Genomic DNA, 10,128 nt, shown 5'->3' on the forward strand with positions numbered 1-10,128 from the left:
GGGGCCAGATGGAGCATCGTCCTCTGCTCTTTCTTTCTCCCATTCCTCTCTTGCCATTTTCTCCTCATAATTTGCATACATTATGTCCATCATGTGTGCCATCTTGAGGAGGTCCTCATATAGATCTATGTTGTTTTCCATTTCCCTTCTTGTTACGTGTTCAATCTCTAGTATTCACACTCGCAATTTGCATTAGCAAGAATACCTCTCTAATACCAAACTTGATCTCGATCTCATGAACTATCAAAATTAACCAAGATATTTTACTCATGTTATGTTAGCATAGTTTCATATGAAAGAGTATGAAAAGGCACATGTGCATACTGTAAATAATATGAAAACATAATGATGGCCATCAAATCAAAGGACACGCACACATTGATAACAGAGTTCACCCAATGTGGGTTACGTCTCTGGGCCCGGTGTTAAGAGTAGGGAAGATGCTTCATTTAATGTTGCAAGATGATGATGAGTACATGGTACATTCTTTGTCATTACAAGGAAATTCCCTCAATCAGAGTGGCGTGTCTCTCCATGAGACGTTCTCCCTATAGAAACTCTCCTCATATGGGCCCTCCTTCAACATGACAAGCTAGTAAATTCTCACATGACATGGCATACAAGTATCCTCCAACATAATGGTAACAAGGATCTCAACAACAAAATCATCATCTCAGCAAATCAAAAGAAATACATGGCATAACTGCAACATATACCTCCACTTTCAGGGATGGCCAGAAAATGCAAAGCTCAGCTACTAAAACAGACATCATTGTTGAATTTGTGGTGTGAAATCGTGTCAAACGACTATAAGCTTGGCCCCTTTCTAACACCATCTAAATCTGGACCCTTGGGAATCTTGAAGATTCTACAAAGATTCTTTCCTGGAGATAGCCAAAAATTCCACCGCTCGAATGAAAATTCTGAGCACACCACTGCACTCCTTGCAAAAAACTGTGAAAAATGACTATAAATTCGACATCATTTTGCTTCTATAAAAAATCAGTCTCTAAGGGAATCTTTTAGATTCCACAAGATTATGCAAAGATTATTTGCTACTGTTTTCCTGAGTTTTCATTGCTCATATGAGGAAATGGACCACACCATCGTGTTCCCTGCAAAATTCTGGTTCTTTTGAGTATAAATTTGACATGATTTTGTCACTGTGAAAAATCACCCTCTAGGGAATCTTTTTGATTCCTCCAAGATTTTGCATGAGAATATTTTGTGGAATATTCCCCTAGAATATTCTCCACTTCAAAATTTGTGTCTGGCCTGGGCGCAGTTCCCCATGCCCACTATTCCACTTCCGCCTCGGTCATGGCTCCATTGGCTTATTTCTCTCCACGTCTAATGGTTAAAATGGGTTTTTAAATAGTTTCATGGGCAGAGTTGTTAAGGTGGCCCCTGCTAGCATATTGGTGGCATGCTAAAATGGGAGGGGGTAGGCCCGGGTTCCAACGCCCATGGGCCTCCCAATTTAATTGTCTGGCGGTTTTAGTTTTAGCGCATTATCATTTTTTGGAGGTGCGTTATTCCATAACCATTGGCAGTTTGATTTAAAATGGTTAATGGTTATGGTCTTGGTTTTGGGGCCGCCGCGAGTGGGCTAGTCCAACGGTTGGCATGGGTTTGACACCCGCAAGCCCCGTATATTATGGCGTCATTTCAATGGCATTATATATATGTCATGGGTTGTTTCCATGGGCGAGGTCCTGGGTCAGAGTTACGGGCCCCATCCCATAGTTTTGCTTATTTAAATATAAATGTAATGATGTCATGGGGTGGTGGGGGTGGTGACCTGCCATTCCCCCCTTTTTTTTTTTTTTTTTTTAAAAAACCACTATTCAAAAAATTTCGACCAATTTTTAAAATTCACTGACAAAATTAAGTAGGCAACGAATTCGCCCTTTCCGACCACCGGATTCCATTCACTGACCCTTTGCCAAACTGTTGTCTCATTAGTGACTGCCACTTGGCTTAGTTTGACTAGAAATTTGACCGGCTATATCTTGAGCATATGAACTCCGATTTGAGTGTCATTTTCACCATTGGAATCAAGGATATGATAGCTACAATATGATCCTGGTTTTATTTCAATGCGAAAATTTTGATTTTTGAGTTTTTTTAAAGCCACTTCTGAATTTTGAGCATTTTTGGAGTCACCTAGATCACCAAATTTAGCGAATTTTTCTAAATATGTCATCAAACTATCTATGCTTCCATCTGTGTTGCCAACTCAATCATGCCTTATTTCTCAAACTTTAGTGTTTTGTTGGTTTGGTGAATTTCATCAAACTTAGCACATGATGTCAAATTTACCAAGTGTTGACCTGTGTATTGTTATCGAGAAATCTAGTGTCTATGCAGAGCTGTTAGTCCCACTAAGGCTGGTGGCTACCTTAGAAACAAACAAACTAAAACCACTTTCATTTTCCTTTATGAGAAGTAGATAAGAGGGGAAAGAAGGAGACCAACCTCTGTCTTGCGCTTGGTTCCCTGCTTGATTCCTCTCCCTTCTGATAGATCTTTGCCACTCGCTTCCTCGTCTACCTAGCTTCAAAGAGAACCTGTAGAATCAAAGAAGCATAACACTATCCAAGAACAGAGATCTACTATCATAAACAATATATGACCAGATATATATTGACCACACAAATGCATATATCATCAATCATACAAGAATGTGGAGGAAAACTTGAATAGCTTTATTAATAATCAAGAATAGCAAAGAGGATTACAACCAATTGTTCTGACCCAGCATCATCCTCTCAGCAAGAAAGCCCTTCTTCACCTCATGAAAAACTTAGATCACCCAACACTATGATGTTACACCAAGAAACCAGCAGCACTTCCTTACAGGATACAAAATTCCAGCCTCCAGATCTCTGGGATGAGGATCCATATATAAATGTGTGCAAGGGGGGTGAGTCAGCTTTTGAGATTTGATTAGTGTCCTCTCTCTGATAGTTCTTGATTCCACTTGAAGTTTGATGATCTCTTACTCATCCCTGGGCGAATGCAGAGAGGCAAGTGTCACAGGAGAAGTTTCTAGAAGATTCCATGATCCTCCACCTTGCAGATTGACCCTGCCATTTGTCCACTCTCGCCCATCGCACCCCATAGAAGGGCTTTCAAGATGCATCGCACCTCTCGTGTGCATTTAGGTGGGATGCAGTGCACTTTGACCATGGAGCAGGTGAGATGGTCCAATTTTGACCAGTTCTTAGTAGTTTTTCATGGAGAACTTCTGGGAGATGTTGTAATCAGTTGACCTTGTTCTTTTAGGGGTTGGAACAACACTTTAGGGACTTAAGAGCTCTTGGTTTATGGACATTTATGATTGGGGTTGCAGTGCCCAAAAATGTCTATAACATGTATGGCTTAGATTCTCAATATGGCACATAGGCACTTTGAATCAAGACTATAGAACTAGTTTGAGCCTGAGCCCTTTTCTCATAAAGCTACTACATAAAACCTTTTTTTGTGTCCATTTGATCCAAGCCTCGAGAGCTTATCCACCACATATTTAGCCTTTCATGCCCTTGGTTGTCTCACAAAACTGTGTACTAGTCCAAACTTTAGCTCCTGGCATTTATTTTTCACTGATAACTTTCTTGGAAAATACTCAATGGAGCGGCTTCGATAACCTTTGAGGTCATTTCTTCTGAGGAGTTTCCTCTAAGGAGATTTCTTCTGAGGAGTTACTTCCAAGGAGTTTCCTTTGAAGCCCTATTACTTCTGGGTTTCACAGTGTCCCTAAACTAATTTCTTGGGCTTTACTTCTTGAACATTTTCGCCTATGAATTTTTGGAAAAAGAATTGAGGAGCTTCCTCCGAGGTGATGTGTCATTTCCATGGCAATGCCACTTGTATCTTCGAGTTATCTACCACCTTTTCAAGGATGCCACACGTCACTCACTAAGTGGTGCCATTTGTCACCCATTTTTGGCCTACTTGGCCACCCAAAAATGTTGAATTTGTATGCCACATGTCACACTCTCACAGGTGCCACGTCATGTTTCCACCATTTCTCCTTCATCCAATCAAATCATTACATGTGTCTCGTCTCCATATGCCTATGTTGTGAAGTCTCCAAGTCATTAGTATAGAAAAAGAGGGTTCTGGGGCCTTATTTCTTAATGAACCTCTTTAGAAACAGAACCACCAAATTCAAGCCCTTTGGTTCATAAGACCTGGGGTCAATGACCTAGGTTCTTACATATCAGAACATTGAGATCTCGATAATTCTAAATTTGAACTCTTATGGAATAATTTCAAGATTATTTCTTACAAGATGATGTGTTGTCGGACCCATCTAAGTCTCTACGTGCCCGTCTCCCATTGGTCCTTGCTCTGTACCTGTACCTATGCCACCTCGTCCCAGCACCTTAGATCCTCAGAGCATTTAATGCTACAATTCAGTGAAAATCTCAAGGAAAATCCTTTGGGGTCCTTCTGCCAACTTGGCTAGACACCGCCATGCTGAGCCAGACTTAGCACCAACTGAAAAACCATCACCAACTTTAAATCTTAAATTTTGGACTCTTGGCCTATAAGCTTTGACTGGCAATAAATTTTGATCCATAAGGCCATTTGAAAACTTATATATACCACGAGATATCTCTTTCAGAGCTCTATCCATCTAAGCAGTTTCTAATAGCACTTGAGATGACTTACTATACCAGAAATAGCTCGAAAATCCCCACACATTTAGCATTGTTTTTTGCAACCACTTGTGCCTTTTCAATCATATTCTTTGCCTTTTCAATCATATTCTTTGCCTTTTCTATCAATGACAACATATTTCTAAAAAATATGTATGATCTCACATTAACTCCAATGCTCGACAAGTATGGATATCATGACCAACATATTTATAAAAATCACAAAATATATTCCTTGCAGAGGTCTCATATTTCTGCATCATAGAACAAGTTTGAGGCATATGTCCCCACACTCTAAATATCTCACACCGTAATCCTCGTCCTTACCCCAGCAGATTAGCTGCACCAACTTCCATGTAATTTTTCATCATGGGGCATTCATTTCTATGGTGACCCTCCTTTCAACATATTGTACACCAAGCCTTTGAGAATTGTTCCTTCCCTTTTAATAACTCTTGCAATTGAGTTGTGAGTGTAGCCATCTGCATCTAAAGCTAGGAAATGCTAGAACCCTCTATTCCTATACTAGCCACTATTGAAGATGCTTCTAGCTATAATGTAATATCCAAAGCTTGATTTTGGTTTTGGATGTTTTGTTGAGTCAAGGGAACACTGATATGTGGAAGCATTTCGACAATAAACTAGTTCTTATGTTACTCATCAAGAATTTCAAATGCCAACTTACCCAACAATTATTTGAAGTGCTAGTCATAATCCCAAATAGATTTATCATGTCTCTACTACTCTATTATACATTAAGATGCAGAATAAATCCTGCAAAATTCTTTCATCATTTCCTTCTTAATATCTCCTAAGGTTCTCGGTTGACCATCTGGAGCATTTTTATATACTTCATATACGAGGTCAAGGTCCGGTCTCTAAAATTAGTCTTTTGCTATAAAATCTCGGTGACATCATCTTCAACATTATTGGTAGCCCATACCGCATCATAAAAAAATAAATGTTTTTCCATATCTTCATTTCCAAAACCATGGACTACTAACATCTTTGAAGTGCCCACCATCTTTTTTAGACTACTTTCTCTTGACAATGGTCTACTAGGTGTAATCACCAATTGTTGTGTTGCACCCTATGCAATATTCTTCAACGGAGGACTCTATGGTCCACTTCTTCCCAAGTTACTCCTACTGCTATATTTCATATCTTCACTTTCTTTTCTAACTAAGGTATGTAAAATAATACTGGGGGAACTTATCTTCATATGAACATGTGTGCATAAGGTTGCAGGTTTGACATAGGGAATATTCTGAGTAAGGTCCTTGAGATTCACATATTCTATTGTTCTTAGACTAGACTATGACGATTCCCTATCCCTTCCTTCTACATGTAGTATGCCAATGCACACTCTTTTCGGACTTCGCTAGTCTCCACCACTTCTCATTCTCCTATGACCTTTCACTATCTCATTCAGTAGACTTTGATCGACTGCAGGCATCGAAATAGGACCTCTTTCCTTTGTTACTACTACATTGGTTTTGGATATGTGTTATATTCTTTGCATGACAAGCCCTAGGTGCTAATGTGTTGTATTGGGTATAGTGTGGGTGTCACAAGGGAGGTGGTAGACCCCCTCCATAGTGCCCTAAAAAATATTTTTTTAGGTGGACCCACTCATGGTTTTTCACATGGTTTTTGCACATGGTTTTGGGCATGTTGGTTTTTCTCATGGTATTTTGTATATCAATTCAAGGAATTTATGGTTAAGTTCTAATACAAGACTAATGGATTGGGGGTTTATGAATGATTCGACATGTATATAATGTATTGTAACATTAAAAGGAATATAATGAGAAATCATTCTAGTTTTCCCGATTTTGTGTTCAAAAAGAAAAATATTTGTGTATATTTTATGCTCTCACCATTGTATATTTCTTGTTATTTAAAATATCATTTGCAAGTAATTTATGTACAAGGTTAAAACCTTCATTTTGAATCAGAGTAGTTTTGGCTTTTAGAGGATGCCTCTATAGCTAATGGGTTTTGCTTGGGTCTATGGTAGACCCTATTACAATGGGAGATTTATGGGATTAATTGGTGAAAGGAAATGGAAACAATGGAAAGATATCGATCGAGAAATTCAAAGGTCATAGTTTTGAGTTGTGGAAACTCAATATGGAGGATCTGTAAGTGCATAAAGAATAGTGGATCATGGTGCATCCAAGTATTAAACCAACGACAATATCAATAGAGGACTAGAACAAGTTGGATTGAAAGGAAAATGACATAATATTGTTGTGTGTCTAAAATTTAGTATTACTGAATGTTTTGGGAGAAGCTACAATGAAATCTTTGTGGGACAAGTTAGGGACTTTGTATCAATCTAAGTCCCTTGTAAATAATTTGTTCCTACATAAGAAGTTGTATAACATGAGGATGAGGGATGGAGACTCAGTGACAAAGCATTTGAATTCCTTAAATACTATTTTAAGTCGGTTATTATCTATTGATATTAAAATTTCATATGAAGATAAGTGCATCAATTTGTTATGTTCTCTACCAAACTCGTGGGATAGTCTGGTTGTTGCCATAGGTAGCAACACAACTACCTTAAAATTTGATGAAATAGTCTCATCCTTGTTTTCAAAGGAGATAAGATAAAAAAAATCATGGAGAACAAGAATGGAGATGCCTTGTCTGTAAGAGGAGGGTCGCATAACAGAAATAGAAATAGGTCTTCAAGTGAGAGATCAAAATCTCCAGGAAAATCTGTAAAGATATGTTGAAAATGTGGAAAATAAGGGCACTACAACAAATATTGTAGATCTAAAACTCCTTAGAAAGGAAGAGGATTTGATGATTCTCCTTCTGTATAGGAGAAAACCACCTTAGATGAAGGTGGGGATGGATTGAAGGGCTTCTTCGAGTACACATGTATATCATGAGTCATGGTTAATTGACTGAGATGCATCCTTTCATATGACTCATCATAGGGAGTGGTTCTGCAAGTATGAGAAGTATGATGGTGGTGATGTCTTCCTAGGTGATGAAAAGAAGACCAAAATCATAGGACAAGGAATATCCAAGCTAAAGTTGATAGGTGGAAGGATTAGAACAATTCTTTTTGTTTTATACATTCCTAGATTGGCTAGAAATATAATTTCTATAAATAAGATGGATGATGCGAGCGTAAAAATAGTGCTCAAGAAAGATACATGCAAGATGGTTTGAGTAGCACTAGTATTGATAAGGGGAGTTCAAATTGGAACTCTATAAAAGCTTCTGGGTAGTACTATTATTGGTGGGTGCAAAAGTTTTGTTGTTTCTCAAACTGGAGTTGAAGATCTTATAGTTTCTAGTGAAAATACTATGTTGTGGCATTAAATACTAGGACATATTAGAGAGAAGGGACTTCAGATACTACATGGTAATGGTATGGTAGAAGGTATTTTTTATTTCTCTCTGGATTTTGATTTATGTGAAAATTCTGTATATGGGAAGAAAAATTGGGTGATTTTTCCCCTCTGGTGCTAAGAGGGTAGAAAGAATATTAGAGCTTGTGTATAGTGATGTCTTTGAACCTATGTTGTTTCCATCACAAGGAAAATATGTGTATTACGTCTCATTTATAAATGACTTTTTGAGGAATAAATGGATATATTTCCTTAGGAAGAAATCTAAAGTCTTTGATAGGTTTAAAAAATGTAATGCTCTGGTGGAAAATTAGGCAAAGAATAAGATTAAGGTATTGAGGATAGATAATGGTGGAGAGTTCTACAAGAAGGAATTTGAAGAGTTATGTAAGAAGTGTGGTATAGAACAACGAATAATACTCCATACACACCTCAAAAAATGGATTTGTAGAAAGGATGAGCACAACATTTATGGAAAAGGTAAGGAGCATGCTTAGTGGTGTTAAATTAGGACAGGAATTATAGGCAGAGGCAGTGAATATTGCATGTTACCTATTTAATAGATCACCTTGATCAGTGTTGAAGGAAAAGAATCCACATGAGGTATGGACTGGTAAGAAACCTTCTCTCTCACATCTCAGATTATTTGGTTGTGATGCATATGTACATGTTTCATAGGATCCTAGGAACTATTGTGAAGGAAAATCCCCTCTATGGACAGAGGCAATCCCTCTAGCCCAATGAATGGGTCTAGAAACAAACTAAACAAACTAACATACACTTTCCTAGCTTATGTTCTATAAATGCAAAGAGAAGGAGAAACCTACCTCGCTTTGATGCTAATCTCTCAATCCTTTGAAGATGACTTTGAATTTTTCGCTCGAAGCCTTGCTCTTTACTTGTTCTTCTTGTCTGGGTACCTACAAGGAAGATCAAAGAACTATGCAAGAAACAAGAGCATATATGGCATACATCAAACATAAACTACTTAATAGATCAAGTAGTATTAAGCTAAAAGCATAACCATATACACAATTATGGGATGTGAACATCAAATGTATATATTAATAAGTTAAAAAGTGAAGCATACAACCTATGCCTTGATGTTGGAGACCTCCTTTTCATGGATGTCCAATTCCAAGCAAAGACTCTTCAAGCACTCCTTCTCCAAGCTAGAGTGGTTAGCATGTAAGAATAATCTCAGCATAGGGATGCAACAATCAATGACCAACCATTTGGGGATGGAAGGGAGAGGGAGTTAGGGATCCAAAAAAGAGGAAGGAAGGTCCACATCTCAAGGGGAAATCCCATGATGATAAGATCAAGAGACCCAAATGGGAGAGCTCGACCATATCAATAACAACCAATATCTAGTTCGTTGTTCCCAAAGATTCTAGTGTACGAAGCTTCTCCTCCAATTTGGTAAAACCTACCAGAAGAGGTTCAGCACGGGTTTTCCTATGAAAACCCACACTGGAATCGCAAGTGTATAACTGAGAAACCTGTCATCAACACGAGTAGGCAATGGAGCAAAACACATTGATGGTAAAACTTAGGTTTTTAGTTAACCTTCTTCAAGATGAATTCAGGGCAGTTTTCCTTTGATTCTTCAAGGAGATTTTGGTCAGTATATCATGATGGACATGATGCACAGTAGTCAATGTTTTGGCACTTCAAGATATGAAACAAGAAGTGAAAATGAGGTATGAAAAAATATTGTGTAACAGATGCCCCCTAAATCATGAAGGTAGAACAGCGAGTGATGGCTAAGATGATTTACAAGTCAGTGCAAGGATGAGAAGAACACCATCAAGAGACCTGCAAATCAAGCATATACATATACCTATACATATCTGACATCACTTATGATCATGCCTAATGATAAATGAATAAGCATCTAATAATACATGGATCTACTGTATGGATGCAGCCAACCAAATAGGAAGGATCATGTGCAAAGATCCTCGATATGGTCGCAGCCATCCGAATAAAAAGGATCATGAATATGGACCCACAATATGATCACAGCCATCCATCCAAAGGAAACATGTGTACAATCATGAATAACTCATAATTCCATGCAACCTAAA

Source organism: Pinus tabuliformis, chromosome 4_2, assembly GCF_031772625.1.
Source record: "Pinus tabuliformis cultivar Carrire ecotype Pingquan chromosome 4_2, CPIR1, whole genome shotgun sequence".
Lineage (NCBI taxonomy): Eukaryota > Viridiplantae > Streptophyta > Pinopsida > Pinales > Pinaceae > Pinus > Pinus tabuliformis.